This window comes from Lactuca sativa, chromosome 6, assembly GCF_002870075.4.
Source record: "Lactuca sativa cultivar Salinas chromosome 6, Lsat_Salinas_v11, whole genome shotgun sequence".
Lineage (NCBI taxonomy): Eukaryota > Viridiplantae > Streptophyta > Magnoliopsida > Asterales > Asteraceae > Lactuca > Lactuca sativa.
Window position 1 is genome coordinate 13,724,844 of NC_056628.2, and position 23,773 is coordinate 13,748,616.

Genomic DNA, 23,773 nt, shown 5'->3' on the forward strand with positions numbered 1-23,773 from the left:
TATCCAATATGTTTGAAAAACCTCGTAAATCAATGTATTTTTAATACCCCATGTGAGTTTTATAACCATACTATTGACTCGGATTGCCTATACGCAACGTTCTTCAGGCGTTGGAATGTTATGACGTTTGTCACCCCAAATGGTGGACTGTAGCTAACAGTCAAGGCGCGGTTGTCAAGCCCGTATAGATCTATACACAAACACCATGCTCCCCCTCCAAGGGATTCTGGTATATAATACAGGACTTGAAATGTGTACTCGAACGTACGTGAAGTTAATGTCTCACAAATCTTAGTATAAAAACATATTTACGTGTTAAAATGTTCGTTTGTTCTTGTATATGAAAGTGACTTCTTGAAAATTGTGTTTCTAGTATGTAAAAGTTAGCAATATCCTCGTAAAACTATACCTATTATAGCTTTCTAAAAGTGTGTCTCGTTTGTTTAGAAATACCTAGAAAAGGAATCACTTGTTATGAAAGTATAGATTTTTATAGTGTCTAAGCTAGACACGTATACATGTAATCTAAGCAAAATGTTTAGTTTATACATATATGACAACATTTTACATTTCAAAAGATAGAATGTTATCTTAATATATTTTATATACAAGAGTTCCCTATAAAGTTTATAAATCACATATGATTTGGTTAAATAAAAGTGTATAATAATTCTTTATATAACACTCGATAATACTCGTGTGTTTTACTTGTATTCCCCCCCCCCCCCCCCCCCCCTTGAAAGCATATAAAAGCATTTATAGAACATTTAAAAGGTTAATTAAGGATCACCAAACATTTTGTCACACCCCCAAACACACGATAATACTCGTGTGTTTTACTTGTATTCCCCCCCCCCCCCCCTGAAAGCATATAAAAGCATTTCTTCGGAACCCTCGCATCCCTTTTATAGGGTGTGGGAACCGCCTCGGTACGCTGGGCGTACGCGTGCGTCACGCATGACCGGATCCTTGACTGCCTCGGACTCGGATGGGACGGGTGCTAGCTTCACATAGGGCGAGAATTGGACGATCCGAAGCCTAGCCCTTGAGTACGCTGGGCGTACGCCTGTACGCTGGGCGTAATTCAGATAGACTTGCTGACTTGCCTTCGGATAATACCAAGGATAAATAATAAAATTTATATTTTATTTATTTAATAAACTTCTAAAATTCATATCTCCTTCATACGAACTCCATTTTCGACGTTCTTTATATCCACGCATAAGTGAGGCTATGCTCTACAACTTTCGTTTAGATTCCGTCGGCAAATTTTGAAATTATTTTTATTATTTATTTTTAAAAGGTCGCGTTTAATAAATTTTTTTTAGAAATTCATAACTTCTTTATCTGACGTCTGTTTTTGCCAGACTTTTTACCGCTGAAATACCATTGTCGAGACCTTCGATTCTCGTTTAGGTCATTCCGGTCAAAAGTCGTTCGATCTCCAATTCGAGTTTTTAGCTGTCTGTCGCTAAGCCGAACTTGGAAAAATCATAATTCCAATATACGAAGTCGGATTTGGGCGTTCTTTTTACGTACGATCACGGTTTAATGACATCTAACATAGTAGGTAATTAAATAGAAACTTTTTGGACATTTTATTTTTGAAGTAAATTTCATTATCACAAACGTGGTTACAATACTTGACTTTTTAGGTTATTATATAGAGTTGAAATATCGGGTTGTCACACATTTACGTATATGTTGTCATGCACAGTAAACTACACTACAATTATCATTAAAGTATTACAATATAAGGAAACACTTACCTCCAACATTACGTCGACGTCACCACCATTGTTGCATAGTTGCTCGAAAGAAATCAATCAACATTGTTATTGGTAGTTTCCGTGCGTCTCTTGATAATGCATTGACGGACTTAGCACTGTCTAATGTCATAATATTGTACCGAACCATAGTGAACACGGCCTTACCCAGCTCTCGTTACAGATTCTGTCTAGCCATGTCTGACAATCATCATTTAATGCACGACGTAGCCTGCCCAAGCTTTCTTTGAAATCAGACTCTCGATAAGCCTTTGCAGCCCCCAAAACAAAATATATGTTCTCTGTTTCTTGCCGATCTTTGCTCTCATATTCATCATGAAACGTCCCAAAAATTATAAGATAAAATTTTCATTTTTAATTCAACCAAAAACACCAATTATCTTTTTCCAAACATTCAAAAGTATATCAAAATAAAACAGTTATCAGAGTACAATCTGAAAATCATCAAGTTGCAGAAACATGGGTGGATGCATTGCGATCAAGTCAGTCCCTTCCCTTTCGAACCAGAAGTATATGAAACCATAACCATAGAAACCGTAAGCACAAAGCTTAGTGAGTTTCCCAAAATACCACATACCATACATATCAAACATATAATGGGCCCTGCCCGACATCGAGCCCTGATCGGAACAGATCTGCCGGTCATCAGACCCCGCCTGGGTATAAGGCACTAAGGCCGACCCTTTTAGATTGATATCTTGGTTTATCGCATGCTTGTATGATGTAGTGATCTGTTAGATTTGTATCCTGGTATATAGGATGATGCTATGCTTAGTGGTTTGTTAGATTTGTATGATTATCTGTTATGCTAGCTAGGGTTTGATATGGTACATGCTGATATATGATAGTATGTTGGGTTGAGGCGGTCCTGCTACGTGCTCAAGGCAAAGAGACCCAGGGAGTCCATATGTGTTACAGATTGTTGCTTTGTTTCCTATTGCTGAATTAATAGAGTTTAGAGGACTATCTAGTTGTGTTAATTTGAATCCTAGTTGTCCAGGAACCATTGGTGATTATGACTAGAGTTTTGAACAAAACCTAGGGTTAGGGAATAAAGTAATAAACTTTAATGTGTGTGCATGAGTAGAATGACTATTCTCTGCATGATTTAACTCCTATTACCATTTGGGTTAAATAAGATCAAATCTTATTTAATATGAACTGAATATTGATTTGCATGATTATTTGCTCACCTGATCAATGAATTAATAGTTGTGTTGAAATCAAAGGATTAGGTGTAACGACCGAAAAATACAACCAATTTTAAATTTTTCAAAAACAGCTCAATTCCATTAAATCTTTACAAAAAGATTTTCAATATAAAACATTTAACGTATTCCCAGAATCACATTACTACAAAATCACGAGGAACAGTACGATCACGCCTTCGCCTTGCCACAATCTCCTGAAGAACCTCAAAAACATGAAACCACAACTGTAAGCCCAAAAGCTTAGTGAGATATCCCCAAAATACCAACCACTAACACCATACACGCATAACATGCCACAACATATCAGATCATAGAACAGCCATGCACTTCGGGTCTACTGTGTGACTGGTCCGCCGCACCGGCCTACAGTCCACCTGGTCCACCCTCTGAGTCTATCCACATACATCGTGTAACGCCCGTAGATCAGGGCTAGTCGATTTAGAGACGATAGGCGTCAAAAATGAATTTTTGATGAAAGATTATTTAAAATGAATAATCTTAACTAAGTTGTAGTATATGTTACAAGGATTCCGTACATATAAAGAACGCCGAAATCCGAGTTATAACGAAGAAGTTATGACATGTCGAAGTTTCGCGACAGAAGCGGCATGACACAGCGCGACGTAAAAAGTGAATTTACGCTAAAGTGATATTTAGCCTTATCAATCTAAATGAAAGTCGTATAATACGTTAAACCATGAGCATGCATAAAAAGAACGCCCAAATCTGACTTCGTATGAGGAAGTTATGATTTTTCTAAGTTTCGACTTAGCGGTATGCAGCCCGAATACTCGATTTGTGATCGAGCGGTTTATAGCCGAAACAATCTAAACGAGGATCGAAGATCTCGTTAATTGCCGTGAAACGATGAAAAGATAGGCGAAAACGGACGTCGAATAAAGAAGCTATGATTTTATAACGGAGTTTTCCTGTCCCGGCCTACTAAAAATAAATAATAAAAATAAAGTCAAAATTAGCCGACGGAGTCTAAACGAAAGTTGTAGAGCGTAGTCTCACCTTCGCGTGGATATAAAGAACGTCGAAAACGGAGTTCGCATGAAGAAGATATGAATTTTCGAAGTTTATTAAAGAATTAATAATTAAATTTAATTATTAAATCCCGGCATTATCCGAAGGGGAGTCACCGGGCATATCCGAAGTACGCCCAGCGTACTGCTGTACGCCCCGCGTACAGCGAAGAATGACGACCTTCGCACTCGAGTTCTTCGGATGACGCATGCAGTGACGATTTCGGAGTCTTACGCCCCGCGTACTCCGAGGCTCCAGCCTCCTATAAATAGGATGCGAGGGTTTCGGGCTTATTTGCTCATTTCTCCTCGTTTTTGTGCCGAAGCTCTGCGTGTAAACCCTCGAAGCCATCCCGACACCCCGGATCTCATATCCAAGTTAAGAAGGAAGTTTTACGCTCCCGAGATCTCGTGAAGTGCGATTCCCGAGCCGAAGCTCTGCCCGCGAGAAGTCCGGTTTTTGTGGAGATCTTCTAGATCTACCGAAGAATACTACTTCTGCAAGTCGTAGTGCTGTCTGATCATCTTCTGATCAAGTGAGTGTATACTACCTTTCATAAACACGATAATAATACAAGTATGGTTCGAGTGTATTAAGTATATTGCAATTTATATGTGTGGGTGTGTAGTTACTTTCTTTTAACACATAAACATGGAGTATTTGTTATAAAATACGTGCTATGTGTTTATATATTGTTGTTTATTTGAGATGAGTGTGGAATAGATGTTTTATATAGTTTTTAAATGAGTTAAACTGTATATGTATTTTATATCTACAAATATGTTGGGTAGAACATGAGTAGATGAGATAGTTGGTATGTAATAAAATGATGAGGTATGAAAGATGATTAAGAATGATATTGGTAGATGCACCAATTAAAGAAGGTCATAAAACTAGCAGATGTGCTTGAGAATAATATCGGTAGATGCACCAAGTAGTGAATGTCGTGATCTTGGCAGATGCGCCAAATAAAGATTGTCATAATAATAGCAGATGCGCTTATAGGGTAATCTTGGCAGATGCGCTTATAAGATAATGTCGGCAGATGCACCTAAAAGAGAATGTCATAAACCTGACAGTCGCGCCTCATAGTGTATGACGTAATCCTGGCAGAGGCGCTTAAAGGATAATGTTGGCAGATGCGCCTTATGTAGCAATGGAAGTTTGTGTAAATTCCTTCGGTCAATCCTTAGGAATGAATGAATGACGAGTAGTTGAATTCCTAGGGTAAAATCCTAAGAAAGATAATAGGGATGAGTAATTGAGTTGATTGTTTGATGGTTGAATATAATAATTATATTATTGTGGGTTGAAAACCCTATATGCTCACCAGGCTCCCAAGCCTGACCCACTCAGTTTTCTTTGCATTACAGGTAATGGCACAGTATAAGTTGGTGGACTTGACGAGAGATTTTGGATTATAGGCCAGTAGTTATGAATAACTGTTGTAAGGTCTATTTTATATTGTTTATGCTTTTGGTCAGTATCGGAACATGACATCCCGAGGTTTTATTATTTAATGAAAATACATTCTCTTTGAGAAACGTTTTGATAAATGGTTATCATATTTTATTTTGGGAACAAATTCCGCAACCGTTTTCTTTAAACGATCACTCTGATTTATAAAACAAAGCATAAACAAATCGGTCTTTTTTGGCCGTGAAAATGGGGATGTCACACATCGAGTCTGTAGTGTGGTTGGTCCGCCCGCTCCCAGGCCTTCAATCCACCTGGTCCACTCTCTGAGTCTATAGTATGACTGGTCCGCCCGCACCGGGCCTTCAGTCTATCTGGTCCACTCTCCGAGCCTTCGGCACGTCTGGTCCGCCCTTTCGGGGCCTACAGCCTATCCGGACCGCTCGCTGGGCCTTCGGGACAACCGGTCCGCCCTGGGTATCTTGGCCTACAGCACACAGCAGGACCCGCCTCAACCCAACTCCAGTCCAAACAACCATGTGCACATATACATACAATCATATAGCAATTCACAGTCAACAAACAGATCAACATATCACATAACATATCATCATCCTAACCAGGATACCGACCTAACAGGTCACTAACAAAGCATCTCCCTATCTCTCAGGATACCAATCTCAATCAGGTCTCTAACATATACCATCCTAACTCGCAGGATGCAAACATATCAAAGCGGCAACATAACAACAACTACCCGGATCTCAATCCGATAAGGGTCGGCATTGGTGCCTTAGACCCTGTTGATATAGTGAGGATGACTCGCCTCGAAACTGCCGGATGAAAGGATAAGATCCCGCTGCTCCAAGCTCCGACACGAACTCCTCCACTGGACACCAACACACTCACTCAATAAATACCCTTAATTACCAAAATACCCCTGAAAGATAACTGGTCAACCCTTGGACAAGGTCAAAGTCAACCCCTGACTAACTCTACTTGCCGAGTCAACCCGATGACTCGCCGAGTCACCCCGAGACTCGTCGAGTCCAACAACTCTGAGTCCACTCACCCATAACTCACCGAGTCATCCCGCGACTCGCCGATTCTCGACTCAACCAGAAAATATTGGGACTCTTCGACAAGACTCGTCGAGTCCAAGAACAGACTCGCCGAGTCTAAGGCTATCTTCAACCTACTCGCCAAGTTGTTCATACAACTCGCTGAGTTCCAGGCCATCTTCATCCAACTCGCCGAGTTGTTCTTCCAACTCGTCGAGTTCCAGCTCATCTTCAAGCAACTCGTCGAGTACACCCATGTGACTCGCCGAGTACCACCGGTCTGAATCCATACAGAAGCATTCTAGGCCATGCAATTTATCCAAAACATAGATCTAGCCTCCTACAACTCATCCATCACGTAAAGTGGCAAACTTTACGTGAATCCAAAGAGATCTATGCATTTTGCACATTAGGGCTAAGGTTTGGGACATGATAGCTTCATCCAACACTCAACACAGGGACTTTCATGCATTCCAACTCTTCTCCATTCCAGATCTGAGGTAGCAACCTCAGATCTAACCTCTAAAATCCAATACATCCAAAGATATGATCTCTAATACCCCCAAAATGATGCATCTAGGAAATAGCAGCTCAAAAACGAGATATTACCTCAAAAGAACGCCCCAACTGCAATGAAACTCAATTCCAAGCAAAGCCCCTTGCTCCAAGCCTCTTCTTCTCTAAGATCTCTTCAACAACCACCTCTCCAAGCTCCAATTTGCTCAACAATGGGGTTTCTCCACGAAATTAGGGTTTCTGGGACTCAAGGGGTGATAAAGAGGCTGGGAAGGAAACATAATGTTCTTTATATAGGGCTCAACCCCGAGAATTAGGGTTTTCTCCACTCAGCGCCTACTCGCCGAGTCCATCTCATTGACTCGCTGAGTCGGCTACTTAACACGCGACGAAATCGCGACTCTATTCGCCGAGTCCATCCATGGACTCGCCGAGTCACTCTTTCCCAATATACTCTTTTAGCCCTTCAACTCTACTCTTGATATTTCGGGATGTTACATTAGGTGTCATGACCATGACACTAGCCATATTAGGAATCGATGAATAATGAATGAATATCCATTATATTAGTAGTTAACCATTAATTTGAGATGTAATTTATTTAAACCAAAGTACCTAAAGAAATTTGTCTTCCAGTCGGTTTATCAATATTTAATGTTAAGTGGTAATTAAAATATTTAATAAAACATTTCTTTATTGTTGTAGCGTGTTTAGTGTAACCTATAATCGAAAACTCCAAATTAATTCACTACCGTTCCTCTTGTGTTCGACACATATTCCTACCACAACTATATTATTACACGATTAGGTTCACTGTTTAGTGTGTGTGTTAGTCCGGTTGCGATAAATTCAATTTTATAAATTTAAAACTTGAGCACTTAAAATATTTATAAAAAAATCACACACAAGTTTTTGGTGACGTTGTCGGGGAACAGTTTTCAATTAATTTGGTTTATTTGATTACGCGTTATTTGTTTTTCGTTTTAATTTTATATTTTAATTTAATTTTTAATTTCTATGATAACATTTCACTTGTCGGAGGGTTTTGCTATTGTTTAATTGCCGTATTTAAATATTCAAAAGTCCCCAATGGAATTAGAAGGAAAAAGAAAATAAAATGCACAAAAATAATATATATATATATATATATATATATATATATATATATATATATATATATATATATATATATATATATATATATATATATATATATATATATATATATATATATATATATATATATATATATATAATTCAATTACCCCCCACATAATTGTTGAAATGCTCAACGTACAAAGTAGACGATCACGACCAAAAGTTTCTCGGAGCAACCAATATGCCCAACGTACCTGGGAACTACGCAGCACGATAAACGTATAAATCTCCTTATCACTCCGAAACGTTTACATGCTAGTTCTAATATCGTAGTCATGCGCTTAGATTCCTACACGCATAAGGTTTCCAGATCCGGTCGGCAACAGACCATAGATCCGAACAAATAATAGCATCAATATAGCTATCACACAAAACATTTAGCACATAAAAGCTTTTTAGGCATCATTCCTAAAATAAACTAGTGCTTGTGTCAATTTAGGTGTACTACCTAACATATTTTAGACACACTCCTCGCAATCATTACTTAGCATTCTAAGTTTAAGTCTAGAAATTTCCTACAAATTCCTAGTTCGCTTAAACTAATGCTCTGATGCCAACTGTGACATCCCTAATTTCACGGCCAGAAAAGACCAATTTGTTTATGCTTTGTTTTATAAATCAGAGTGATCGTTTAAAGAAAACGTTTGCGGAATTTGTTCCCAAAATAAAATATGATAACCATTTATCAAAACATTTCTCAAAGAGAATGTATTTTCATTGAATAATAAAACCTCGGAATGTCATGTTCCGATACAGACCAAAAGCATAAACAATATAAAATAGACCTTACAACAGTTATTTATAACTACTGATCTATAATCCAAAATCTCTCGTCAAGTCCACCAACTTATACTCTTGTGTCATTACCTATAATGTAAAGAAAACTGAGTGGGTCAGGCTTGGGAGTCTGGTGAGCATATAGGGTTTTCAACCCACAATAATACATTTATTATATTCAATTATCAAACAATCAACCCAAATACCCATCCCCATATCTACTTTATTTTCTCAAGGGTTTACCCTAAGAATCCACTATCCTTCATTCATTCATTCCTAAGGATTTACCTAAGGAATTGGCACGAAGTCCATTGCTGCCAAAGTTTATCTATCAGGTACTAAATCCATAGTTATCAGACGCTAACTCCATAGTCGTCGGGGTTTACTCAAGCGGCGCTAACTCCATAGTCACCAAGGTTCACTTAACAGGCACGAAGTCACATCGTCGCCAAGGTTTATCTAATAGGCGCTAACTCCATAGTCACCAAGGTTTATCTAACAGTAGGCGCTAACTCCATAGTCACCAAGGTTTATCTAACAGTAGGTGCTAACTCCATAGTCACCAACTATCCCATCTACCCATGTTCTACCCAACATTTTCGTAGATATAAATACTTACACAGTTTAAATCATTTAACACTTGTATAAAACATCAATTCCATGCCCATTTCAAATAGACAAATAATATATAACACATAACACGTATTTTTATAACTAATACTTTATATTTATGTGTTAGAAGAAAGTAACCACACACTCACACATATAAACATCAATATATGTACACATAGCACGTATTTTATAAAATACTTCATATCTATGTGTAAGATGAAAGTGACTATACACTCACTTGATTAGAAGACGATCGGACAGCGCTACGACTTGTAGAAGCAGTATTCTTCGGTAGATCTGGAAGATCTTCACAAAAACCGGACTCCTCGCGGGCAGAGCTTCGACTCGGGAATTGCACTTCTCGGGATCTTCGGGGCCTTGGGACTTGCTTCGGGGCTCGGGAATGATATCGGGGCTTCGGGATAGTTCTTGCACGAAAAACGATGCAAAAACACGAGAGAAATGGAAGAAATGAGCAAAGAACTCGGCTGCCCTCGACTTCCTTTTATAGGGGGTTGGAAACCCGAATTACGCTGGGCGTAATTCTAAATTACGTTGGGCGTAATGGGGATAGGGTCGCTGACTCCCCTTCTGGATAATATCGAAATTTATATTTAAATTAAATATCGAAAATATTTAATAAACTTCAAAAATTCATATATTTCTCATACGAACTCCATTTTCGACGTTCTTTATATCCCCGCGTAGGTGAGACTACGCTCTACAACCTTCGCTTAGACTCCGTCGGATAATTTTGACTTTATTTTTATTATTTATTCTTAGTAGGTCGGGACAAGAAAACTTCGTTATAAAATCATAACTTCTTCATCCGACGTCCGTTTTCGCCTATCGTTTTATCGTTTTACTACAATTAATGAGATCTTCGATTCTCATTTAGATTTTTTCGGCTAAAAACCGCTCGGTCTCAAATCGAGTATTCGGGCTGCATACCGCTAAGTCAAAACTTCGAAAAATCATAACTTCCTCATACGAAGTCAGATTTGGGCGTTCTTTTTATGCACGCTCACGGTTTAATGTATTCTACGACTTTCATTTATATTGCTAAGGCTAAATATCGCTCTAACGTAAATTTACTTTTTACATCGCGCTGTGTCATGCCGGTTCTGTCGCGAAACTTCGACAGGTCATAACTTCTTCGTTATAACTCGGATTTCGGCGTTCTTTATTTGTACGGAATCCTTGTAACATATACTACAACTTAGTTAAGATTATTCATTCTAAATAATCTTCTATCAAAAAGTCATTTTTGACGCTTATCGTCTCTAAATTGACTAGCACTGATCTACGGGCGTTACAGTACTGGCACATGGTGACGATGGTATATTATAGATATGACCAAACGACATGGCCGATGAGGGGATGTTGCAGTAGCACCTAAGCCACAGAGAGTCTAGAGGTGTCGACCTGCTCCACGAGGAGCCCAGTAGGGACCTGTGCCAGAGATAGATATATGTTACCTTGCTCAACGTATGGACGAGCGCTTTGATATAGTGGAAGGTAGACAACAATGGCATAGGATCCGGCACATCTGGGGCGTAGTGACATGATGACGAGGATGATGAGTGACCTAGTGATCCTTTTTATTTTTATTTTTATTTTATTTTTGGTTTCTTAGTCTTAGTTTTATTTTTATTTTGGTGTGTTTTAATTTGTTTAAATTAGGAAGTTTGTTTTATTTTTGGTTTATGTAATTTTGTTTTCCATGTTGATGCTCTTTGATTGTTTTAGATCTTTGCATAATTTTCGCCCTTAGAAAGTTGGCAGTAAGTTCAGCCGCTAGGACCGACTATTGTTTTATCACGAGAGAAAAAGTCGTGTGAGAGTTTGAAGTTAACAATCGAGAGCCACGATTTTTAATAAGTGTGGGGTATGCGTCGATTTCGTGAGAGATTATTATTTTCGAAGAGTGGCGTTTCCAACTATACATTGGTTCCTTTGGCATGGAAGAGCTGTTCCCACACCATAGAGTTTTATTTCGACGCGAAACAGAATTATCATCCCGGCTGCCACGACATTGCTGACACTTTCCTATGTCGTAGGGGAGTTTTTCATTGTGAGAGGAGGCTGTCATTCTAGATACCACGACGTGGCCACCACTTACCACATTGTGGCCATGTTATAATTCGCGATTTGGATTTTTTCTCACTCGACGACATGACGTGGTCGACACTTTCCCACGTCGTGGTCACTATGCATTGCATTAGTTTGCAATCCTTTGCACCACATTTTAGAAGTCAATGTTCTTGATTTTATTTTTTTGGCACATTCAGAAGCAATAGTTCCAGTTTCCTGCCATTCAACAAATTTATGGAGCAAATTTTAGCAGCCCCATTCGATCTCGCCACTACTACCCCAGTGGAGTCTGTTCATTTTTCTCCCTTTTTTACTATTTTTATGTGTTTAATTAGTTTTATGCATACAATGAGGGGATTGTATGAAATAAGTGTGGGGTAGGGGTCGAAAAGGGAATTTAAATCGGAAAATTAAAAATTGCTAGATTAGGAAAATTTAAAAATTTAAAAACTTGAAATAATAGTTTAATTTAGGAAAATATAATGATAATTAGAATTTTTGATCATATTGTATGGGATGATCCGATGGGAACTCAAATGTTTACCTGAGCCAACACATGTTATAGTGTATTTGTGGCTTTCCGTTCTTAGTGAAAAGTCATGAGATATGAAAGATAATGTGGTAATTTATATGGCATAATACGTTTTACAGCATGTACTTGAAATCTATCCAGGATAGCTTATATAGTCATTACACTTAGACTAATACCTTTAACCAATAAAGATTGAAGTTAAGCTCCCTTGCTTAAACATGTAGGTTTTGAGAGAAAAAAAAAAGTGAGACATTTAAAAAAAAGAGAGAAAAATTACCAAAAGGTTGTAAGAATTTTGGAGCTGACAAAGTATGAAATTCAAAGATCAAAAATTCTGAAGAATCAAAAGTTGAAGATACCAAAATTAAACAAAAAGGTGGTAAATTCAAAGAAATCAAAAAGCAAATATCAAGGAAGTGAAGAATTCTAAAGAGCTACATTGTGGTATCTAACTTGGAATTTTTTTAGATTATGTATGCTTAGGTAGCTTAACCAAAAATACCTTGAGGTTAAGAAAGATTTATGTGGATTGATTCAGAGGGTTGCAAAAATGAGTGTCATATAAGCTAAGGGGTGAAGATTCATAAGGATTGTGAGTATTTAGGAATGGGAAATTCTTAGGAATTATAGACACAAATACATGCATTGCGGTCTTGGGATAATGGTTGAGTTTAAAATGGATTTTTTTTTTGCGATATTGGTAATTAAAAATCAGTTTGCTTGGGGAAAGCAAATGCTAAGTGTGAGGTATTTTGATATGTGTGTGTGTCTATATATATATATATATATATATATATATATATATATATCATATCTTAGTATTTTAGCCTTTATTATTATTATTTAGAACTAAAAGGTACTTATAATGGTTAAATTTATATTTTACAGGTATGATTATTGTTAGAGCGGAAAAGAAATAAGTGGAGCGAAAATTGGGCTTGGAATGCAAAAAGGAACAAGTTGGCTGAAGGAAGCCCAATACGCCCCGTGTAGTGGGACTTATGCTCAACGTAATGCAAATCTATGGACTAAACCCAACGTAGATACTAGTACGCCAAACGTACTGGATTGGTGCCGAATCCTGACCGCGATTGGTTTCCGTATTACGCCCCGCATACACCGACTTACACTCAACGTATGTAAGTCGGTTCCAAATCTTATAAAAAGGGATTTTCGGCCAACCAGAAGAGAGAACTCGATTAGCCTTGATCTCTAGTCGACAAGTAACTTATATTCTGCCATTTTAAAGGTCTACAAGGCGGTCGGAAGGCCGTTTAGCTGATAGGAACGAAGATCTATGGGATTAGAGAGCAGATTCATGTCGGTAATCATGTGGTTGGTTATTGTGACCATGTTAGCATTCTATAGTGATGCCATTATATGTTTACTTTCTGATTTAGGTGTTAAAACGTTCTACTTTATGTTTATGATTGAATAAATCTTTTAATTATTGGTTTAATTACTATTTGGATTGATTATTCTTATTTAATTTATTTTCTCAAGTTTGATTGAAGATCCATATGTGTTAAAGATTGTTGCTTTGTTTCCTATTGATGAATTAATAAAGTTTAGAGGACTATCTAGCTGTGTTAATTTGAATCATAGTTATCCAGTAACCATTGGTGATTATGACTAGAGTTTTGACCAAAACCTAGGGTTAGGGAATAAACTAATGAACTTTAATGTGTCTGCATGAGTAGAATGACCATTCTCTGCATGACTCAACTCCTATTAGTATTAAGATTAAATAAGATCAAATCTTTCTTAATACGAACTGAATATTGATTTGCATGATTGTATGTTCACCTGATCAATGAATTAATAGTTATGTTGAAATCAAAGGATTAGGTGTCATGGCCAAGACACTAGTCATATTAGGAATCTGTGAATAATGAATGAATATCCATTGTATCAGTAGTTAACCATTAATTTGAGATGTAATTTATCTAAACCAAAGTACCTAAAGAAATTTGTATTCCAGACAGTTTATCGATATTTAATGTTAAGTGGTAATTAAAGTATTTAATAAAACATTTCTTTATTGCTTTAGTGTGTTTAGTGCAACCTATAATCGAAAACTCCAAATTAATTCACTACCGTTCCTCTTGTGTTCAACACCTCTTCTTACCACAACTATACTATTACATGATTAGGTTCACTGCCTAGTGTGTGTGTGTGTGTGTGTGTTAGCCCGGTTGTGATAAATGCAGTTTTATAAATTTAAAATTAAGCATTTAAAATATTTATATAAAAATCATACATCAGTATGACTCTTTCGCGTGTGAACTAGTGAACAAGCTAAGTGACATGATACATGGTTTAAATGATCTTAGGATAAGGGATTTGGTCTTGTGGCGCAACTCTTGTCTGAGTCCAACCGTTTTAGGATTGGATCTTAATTTTAGCCTAAGATTGTTTAAACTGTGCGACATGTGATTGTATTCAAGCGATAGTTATTCTGCACCAATGGATGGTTATTTGGCAGTTAGTGGTAGGGTGAGTTGTATGGGGTCAGCCGGCTAGTTGCTTTATGTTTAGTGTTCCTCTAGGAAGTGAGGATGGAGCGCATGCGTATGTCGAGTGTTTGCCCTGTGTTTGTGAGTATGCTAATATGTATCGTTAGGGTTTTTGTAATGATCCTCTGAGACAAATACGGGTAGGTGTAAAAAGTAGTATGAGCCCATACTACTGAAAGCACAGGACCCGTACGCGTAACAAGGAAGTCACAACCCCTAGGGCTTTTTGGGGAGTTGATTCCATGTTATGATATGCATGTTATCTGATATCTCCCTGATACTTTTTTTAGTTTGGTGATGACGAGGCGATTTGAGGTTGGATCTGGATTGGGATCGGGAGCTGGCAGTCAGGTGGGCCAACTGTGTCTGAGGATAGGATTAGGAAGATCCTCCATGAGGAGGTTGTGGATATTGTCTAGGGTCAGATACCGGAGCTTTTTGGGTCTATCAAAACCGTGATGATAGAGTTCTTTGATGATAGATATGCTGCTTTGTCTGAGACTGCTACTGCTATAGCCACCGCAGCCGTTGCGGCTGTAAGGATTGGTGTTGGGCGGGTTTTTCAATATCAGGACTTCGACAATACAAAGCCCTCGACTTTTGATGGAGTTCAGGACCCGATCATATCCATGAGGTGGCTATCTGATGTTGAGGAATGCTTTTTCACCTGCTCCCAGCTAACAAGAAGGTCAAGTGCGCTTTAAACCTTCTGAGGTCCGGAGCGAAGGATTGGTGGAGACTTGTTACGGGATCGTATTCTGCTAAGTAGAGAGCTGTTTTGTCTTGGGAACAGTTCTCAGAGATGTTCCGTACTAGATATGTGTCGCAGGTGGAACGTAATACATTGGCCCATGAGTTTTTGGACCTAAGGTAGGGTACTGAGTCGGTGACGAAGATCACTAGGATGTTCATAGAGAGGGCCATGTTTTTCCCTGAGTTTGCTTCTAAGCAGACTCAGATGACCTGTTACTTGAGCATGATCAAGACAAATATCAGGCAGTTTGTTTCCACCCAACGTTAATTATGATTCTTTGTTGGAGATGCAGGAGGCCACAAGGCAAGGTGAGATTGAGATACAACTTCAGATGAGAGATCAGAGACCAACCCCTACGCAGTCACAACCAAAAACCAAAGCGGTTCAAGGCCGTTGATTCATGATCTGGGAGTTAGAGGGGCTGTACTTGTAGGAAGTGCGGTAAGGTTCATGATGGGGCATGTCGATCAGGAAGTTTGTGCCAAAAATGTGGCAATGAGTGGCATTATGCGAGCGATTGTCACCAACCGGCCCCATCTCTGAGTTCCAGGATTTGTTATCATGGTGATTAGGTTGGCCATGTGAAGGTCATCTGCCCATTGCTCGCCACCAAGCCGGCGCAGGCCCCAATGCCAGCTACTATGAGGATCACCGATGGATGCCAGGGGAGGGCGGAGCCCCTGAGGTTAAGCTTTGCAACTTACTGCTGAGGTGGCCAGAGCAGTTCTAGATGTTTTGACTGGTATGTTTCTATCCATTATCTTGTTGATTATGTTTTGTGTTATGCTTATATATGTGTGTTTGTTAAGTACGTTCCTAGTGAACTCTTTGTCTGCTTTTGTGTTGTTTGACTCAGGTGCGAGTCATCCCTTCGTATCTCGTTCATTTAGTAGAGAATTCGATATGCCTATTGGGGAGTTAGAGTATCCGTTGCGGGTTTCTATCGCCAACAAACACGAGGTTTCTACGTCATCAGTGTATCAAGGTTGTATATTGGAGATCTCGGGGAGCCTTATCCGATCGATCTGATCCCTATTCTCATAGGGGGTGTTAGCTTGATTGTGGGTACGTATTGTCTATGCTGGTTTGGTGCTATGATTTATTTTGAGGTCCAACAAGTGGTAGTTCGAACCCAAGGTGGGTCAGATCTGGTTATCTATGGATAGGACACCATGATGAGTTCAGAGTTCTGTTTAGCGGCCAGGGCTCATCGGTATATTCAGCATGGGTGTCCCAGCTACTTGGGTTATGTGGTGAAATATCCCAAAAACACGGTCCGAAGTTTCGTTTTTAAATCATTAATAAAACCATAACTATCATTATCATATAAAAATCATAAACCATGTATCTTAAAATAAAGTAATATCTGACATCATATCAAAATCTCATATCAATTATCAGAGTAAATCTCCCAGGCTAGAAAGTTGTGGTGTGTGCCATGCGATCATCCCGCGCCCTTCTCTTTGCTAGTTGAAGTACCTGAAACCAAAACTGAAACTATAAGCACGAAGCTTAGTGAGCTCCCCTAAACTACCACATACCATACACATAACATATAAACAAAACATAACTCTAGGACTACTCCCAACTGCATCGGGACAAATCCCGACATCGATATACCCGACATCGGACTCGTGCCAGGCATCGGGCATTGGGCTCACCCCGGCATCGGGCTTGCCCTGACATCGGGCTTACCCCAACATATACACAACATACATATATCATAAACACACAACATAATTACATAATCTGCATCGGGCTTACCCCGACATCGGACCGAAGCCCGGAACATATAACATACATAAACTAGCATACATCGGGCTTGCCTCGGCATCAGACTGAAGCCCGAAACATATAACATGCACAACTAGCATACATTGGGCTTGCCCCGACATCGGAACGAAGAAAATCTAAGTACTTGTAGGACCCGTGACCCATAAAAGACCGAATCGCTTATACAATGGGCCTCTGAACCCACAATCGAAGTATTTTTCAAAACGGGGTGTTATAACTCTCCCCCACTTAAATTGGACTTCGTCCTCGAAGTCCGCTACGACCAAATATCCCATAACCTCTCACGGCGTTCCTATACACTTCATACTCTGACTGCTCGGTCCAATCCTCGAGGGACCGCTTCTATTGGCTTTCTATCCGGTCTTCCTGGGCGAAATGCTATTCCTCGATGGTATCCTCTTGAGAACCATCCCATCACTATAAACCCTAAGTACATCGCTCTTACCCAATCGACAATCCTTCCGGTACTCCCCGAGTACTCATGTTGGACATCCAAGGGGTTTCACCCCTTTTTCCCTGTGCGGCCACTGGCCTTCCCAAGGCAACTTTCCATAAGCAACAATCTTCTATATATCTATGTGGGACAACCCCTCGCTGTAGCAAATTTCCAGTCACTCTTAGTGTTGACTCATCGTTTCTACTTACTGAATGCTTCCTCTTATCACGCCTCAATGTTGAAAGCCCAACTTAGCGAATGGATCAGATAATCCTTCGAGTAGAAAATTCATCTCTGAAACGGTTAGACTCATATGAGAGCTATGCTACAGAGTCAAATCCTCTACTATGAGATTATTTAATCCTGCTGTGAGTGACTTAGCACCTCCCGAACAAATGACTGCTCCAAACAAGAATTCCCTTATCGCTACCCCTGCCCAATGATCCTGCTATCTCCTGTCCGCTTTCTGGATGAACCGAGACCACCCTGGTCCCAACTAATCTGCCATTATCTGGGTTACCGGTCTCCCACCGGTTACTAAACCAGATCTTAAACTCTAAGTCACTCCCATCAACTTCTGAAGAAACTTCGGCTATCTAAACTGCTCTATCTACCTTGCCACCCTGGCTCCTTAAGTCCTGGGATCCTCGATCCCTGATGACAAGAGCTGATAATGGGACCCTCTCTTACGAAGAAACTCTAAGTGCTTGTGGGACCCTGAAACCTGGTGGTCAGCCTATCAGTAATACGCCCAATAATGTCGGGTAACTCCTCGCATACTGCTCGCGAAACCTCCACAATGATCCAATCGTGTAGTGAACTCTCCTGGGGACAAGGTGCATAACCCACCTCTGATCCTTGATGAAAAGAGCTGATAACGGGACCCTCTCTTCCGAGGGATCTCAGATATCCATAAACATTGGGTCCCAGAGGAACCCCTAACTGCCCTGCGACGATCTCGGCTCGAAAGGCCTCGAGGCAGCTATCCAAAAGCTCCAAAATCCCCTCTTTGACTATACCAAAGATCAAAGGAGTCTGATCCAGTATACTGCACGTAATCTCGGCTGAAATTAACTCTCACATCTGCTCCCCGCGCTGCTTGGTTCCTGAACCCGAGCCTGATCCCTCACATATACCAGAACTGTCCACTAGTCTACCCCGAAGCGTAACCACGCTGCACGCATACCATAAATACCATCAGAATACTCATCACTACTAAGGGATCTCACACACTCACTACAAGTTCCCTGGTTTTATCTCAAACCTTCTTGAATCGAGTACGGATCCTCTGCATTCAGTAGTACGAGCCCATACTACCTTCCACATCTATTCGTACTTTCCTCAAGAATTGCCTCAACTCCACCAAGTCCCTTTCACTACTACTATTTCTCTCAACACTAATCTCATCCTAGGGTAACATCCAACCCGAACCCGGTCCTCAGCTACTGAAGGTATCTTCATAATGACAATTATCCACTACCTAAGTACCATCACATGTGACAAGGCTTAGATAATCCTTCGAGTAAAGGACTCGTCCCTACAACGGTTAGACTCAGAAGAGATTGCGCAATAGGGTCAAATCCAATACTTTGAGATTATTCAACCCTTATCACATGTGACTTGGCGTATTCACCTAATGGCTAACTCCCATCCCTCAGAGTCCCACAAGCACAAAGTAAGTAGCATTCAGACAAAAAGGAAAATATAACCAGAACACAATCAAGTTATTCTATCCACATATCAGGAATCTATACTAGTATGCAACTCATAAGGCTTATACACATATATCAAGCATAACCTAAACAGATTATCCTACCACTGGCTGATCAATTCTAGCATGCAATTCTACTAGCTCATAAAAGCATACAAAGTCATCTCTTCCGAGACACTCAATTCTAATCTAGCTTGCAGTTCTCATATTCATATCATAACATAACATAAACTTGTATGGGTAATTTGGGAGTACTTACATGAGCTCGGCTGATTGCATGCACCACACTCTTTCCTCTTTTCAAAGTTCTTTTCTTTATACTTTTTCTAAAAGAAATTATTTTCCCAAAAATCCTTTTATAAAAATGGTTTTTCTTTTGAAAATTATATACCAATTCCTTAGTTTGAGTTCAGACACACCTGAAAGTGTGCCTAAACTCTAAAACCAAGGCTCTGATACCCACTTGAAACATCCCAAAAAACACGGTCCAAAAATTTCGTTTTTAAATCATTAATAAAACCATAAATATCGTTATCATATAAAAATCATAAACCATGTATCTTAAAATAAAAGTAATATCTGACATCATACCAAAATCTCATATCAATTATCAAAGTAAATCTCCCAGGCTAGAAAGTTGCGGTGTGTGCCATGCGATCATCCCGAGCCCTTCTCTTTGATAGCTGAAGTACTTGAAACCAAAACTGAAATTGTAAGCACGAAGCGTAGTGAGCTCCCCCAAACTACCACATACCATACACATAACATATAACAAAAACATAACTCTGGGACTACTCCTAACTGCATTGGGACGAATCCCGACATTGGCTTACCCGGCACAGGACTCCTACCCGGCATCGGGCATCGGGCTCACCCCACCATTGGGCTTGCCCCGACATCGGGCTTACCGTGACACATACACAACATACATATATCATAAACACACAACATAATTACATAATCGGCATCAGGCTTACCCCGACATCGGATTGAAGCCCGGAACATATAACATACATAAACTATCATACATCGGGGTTGCCTCAGCATCGTACCGAAGCCTGAAACATATAACATACATAACTAGCATACATTGGGCTTGACCCGATATCGGAACGAAGCCCAGAACATGTAACACATAACAGATAACATATAACATGCGTGAATCACAAAGACATCAATCATACATAGCTACTTCTCGGGACCGCCCCGACATCGGACCGAAGTCCGGAAACATATAATCTGCATCGGGCTAACCCCGACATCGGACCGGAGTTCAGCATATTGTAACTACATAAATGGGCCGACATTGGTGCCTTAGACCTGATCCTACTGGAGGAAAACTCACCTCGCTCTACTGAAACCCTGTTGATACTCCTCCGATTGCTATTTGGCAATTCCCAGAACTGCTACTCCTTCGGCTCTCTGAGCTATCAATACCAAAATATCACTTAGTCCAAAATAACAATCCTCCTTAGGGTAAAATGACCATTTTACCCCCTAGTCCAACTTGGTCCATATCTAAGGCCCAAACCATGTTCTAAAAATGGCCCAACACTAGGTAGGCTTCCCAAGCCCACTAGTGGCCCACTAATGGCCCAAAGCTACAAACATAGATCCAAGTCCTTTTCAACATATTAATCCATAAAGTCACTGACTTGGTGACTTTGCATGCCCCAATCAAGTTTAAACTCCAAAAATGATATTTCATTCACATAAAAATGCTCTTAACTCATGCATGAACCCAATAAGACATTCAGGATGGCAACTTTCTGCCTTAGGGACTCATATAGAACAGAGAGTAGCAACTCCAAGTCCTAGAAATCGGATTGAACCACAAAGCTTCAACCTTTGGACTAAAATGGCCCAAAAACTCAATCTAAGAAATCTAAGAACATAATCACCAAGTTTATATCTTTATACCTTGAAAGGGCTAGAAATGAAGCAATAATCCTGGATCTGCAACCTCTCCTTTGAACCACCACCTTTCCTTATTCCTTTCTTGTTTGGAAAATAGATCCACAACACTAAAATGCTTCTCTAGTGACCTTTTAAGCTCCAAGAACACCCAAATATGGACTAGGGTTTTGTAGTAGCTCCTTTATGGTGGAAATGGAGGTTGGCCTTATAGACACAAGGTTCTTTATATAGGGCTCAACCCTAAAATTAGAGTTTGGGAACTCTGAGCGTACGTTGGGCGTACTTCTCGTACGCTGGGCATACGCCCCTCCGCACCTGCGATCATTTTCCTTTATACGATGGGCGTACTCCAGCCTACACTGGGCGTACTCTTGCGCTCGCCACCTTGCATGCATGGTCCTTTCTTGCCATCATTCTCCATTAAGGACCAATATTGCCAATAACTTCAAAGTGCTATAGATCCTTCATTCTAAGTCCGTTTCTGACGAACTTTATACCCACGAAAAGGTGGCGAGAAGTCCTACGCTCGTGACTACATACACAAGCCTTAAAACCTTTCAAATAAAACCCGAGACCCATAAAATACCGAATCGCTTATACCCTGGGCCTCCGAACCCGCAATCGAAGTACTTTTTTAAAACGGGGTGTTACATGTTGTGGATACACGTTTTGGGGATCAGATTTCAATTTTAGAGGTCCCGGTTGTCAGGGAGTTTGCAAATGTATTTCTGGAGGAGTTGCTCGGTGTGCCTCCCGAGAGGTAGGTCGAGTTCAGGATTGTCCTTATGCCAGGTGCATCCCCGATTGCCAAGGTGTCGTACTGCTTGGCACCACCTAAGATGTCGGAGTTTTCATCTCAGCTGCAAGAACTGTTAGGCAAGTAGTTCATCAGACCAAGTAGTTCTCCGATGGGAGAACTGATATTGTTCTTCAAGAAGAAGGATGGTTCACACCGGATGTGAATTGATTACCAGAAGTTGAATAAGTTAACGGTGAAGAACTATTATCCCCTTCCGCGGATTGATGACTTCTTCGATCAATTGCAGGGAGCATCTTGGTTCTCCAAGACAGATCTGAGGTCTAGGTATCATCAGGTTAGAGTGAGAGAGGAGGACATGGAGACAACCGCGTTCTGGACTTGTTATGGGCATTACGAGTTCGTGGTGATGTCATTTAGGCTCACCAATGCGCTGGTGGTGTTTATGGATTTGATGAATGGGGTATGCAGGAGGATGCTCGATCTTTCAGTCATTGTGTTTATTGATGATATCCTGGTGTATTCCAAGACCAGAGAGCAACATGAGGAGCATCTTCGCGAGCTTCTGGGGGTTTTGAGACGAGAACGGCTCTATTCTAAGTTCTCGAAGTGCGGGTTCTAGTTACAAGAGGTCTAGTTCCTTGAGCACATTGTTAACCAGGATGGGATTTTAGTCGATCCGGCCAAGATCAAGGTTGTAGTGTAGTGGGAGGTTCCAAAGTCTCCCTCGGATATCGGGAGCTTCTTGGGTTTGGCAGGGTACTATCGTAGAATAATTCAGGATTGCTCTAATATTGCGGTTCCCCCACACGTCTGATGAGGAAGGGGGTGGATTTCCGATGGGGCCTTGAGCAGCAGTCGGCATTTGAGATCCTTCGGCAGAGGTTATGTGAGGCCCTTGTTTTGATCCTCCTAGAGGGAATTGAGGTTTTTGTGGTATTCTGTTATGCTTCCGTCACTGTTCTGGGGGCATTCCTCATGCAAAGAGGATAGGTGTTAACTTATGCTTTGCAGAAACTGAAGCCGCACGAGACGCGATATCCCACCCACGATTTGGATTCCCCTCTTTTGGGTTTGATTAGGGTGGCTCATGCCGAGGTGTTCGGAAAGAGAATTAGAAGAAAGAGAGGATCAGGGGTGAGATTGAAAGATTTGTCACAGATAGTCGTGGGTTGTTAACCTAATGTGGTCGGTTCTGGGTTCCGATGTTTGGTGGGGTCAGATAGATTGTGTTAGAGGAGGCTCATAAGTCTCGTTTTTCTATTCATCCGGGGACACCAAGATGTATCAGGATTTGAGATTAAGCTATTAGTGGTCGTGTATGAAGAGATAAATAGTCTGGTATGGGAAGAGATGCATGACCTATAGGATGGTTAAGGTTGAGCATCAGAGGCTGCAAGGAAAGTTGTAGCCTCTAGAGGTTCCCATGTGGAAATGGGAATAGATTTCGACGGATTTTATCACCAAGTTTCTAAAGAAGAAAAAGGGTTTTGATGTTATATGGGTCATCGTGGATCGATTGACCAAGAGTGCCCACTTTCTGGCGATTTAGGAGAGTTCTTCGGCCAAGAAGCCGGCCGATGCTTATGTTCGCGAGGTTGTTGCTCGCCATTTGGTTCCGGTCTCCATTGTTTCAGACCATGACATTCGGTTCACCTCCCGTTTTTGGCAGACGTTTCATGAGGAACTGGGCAT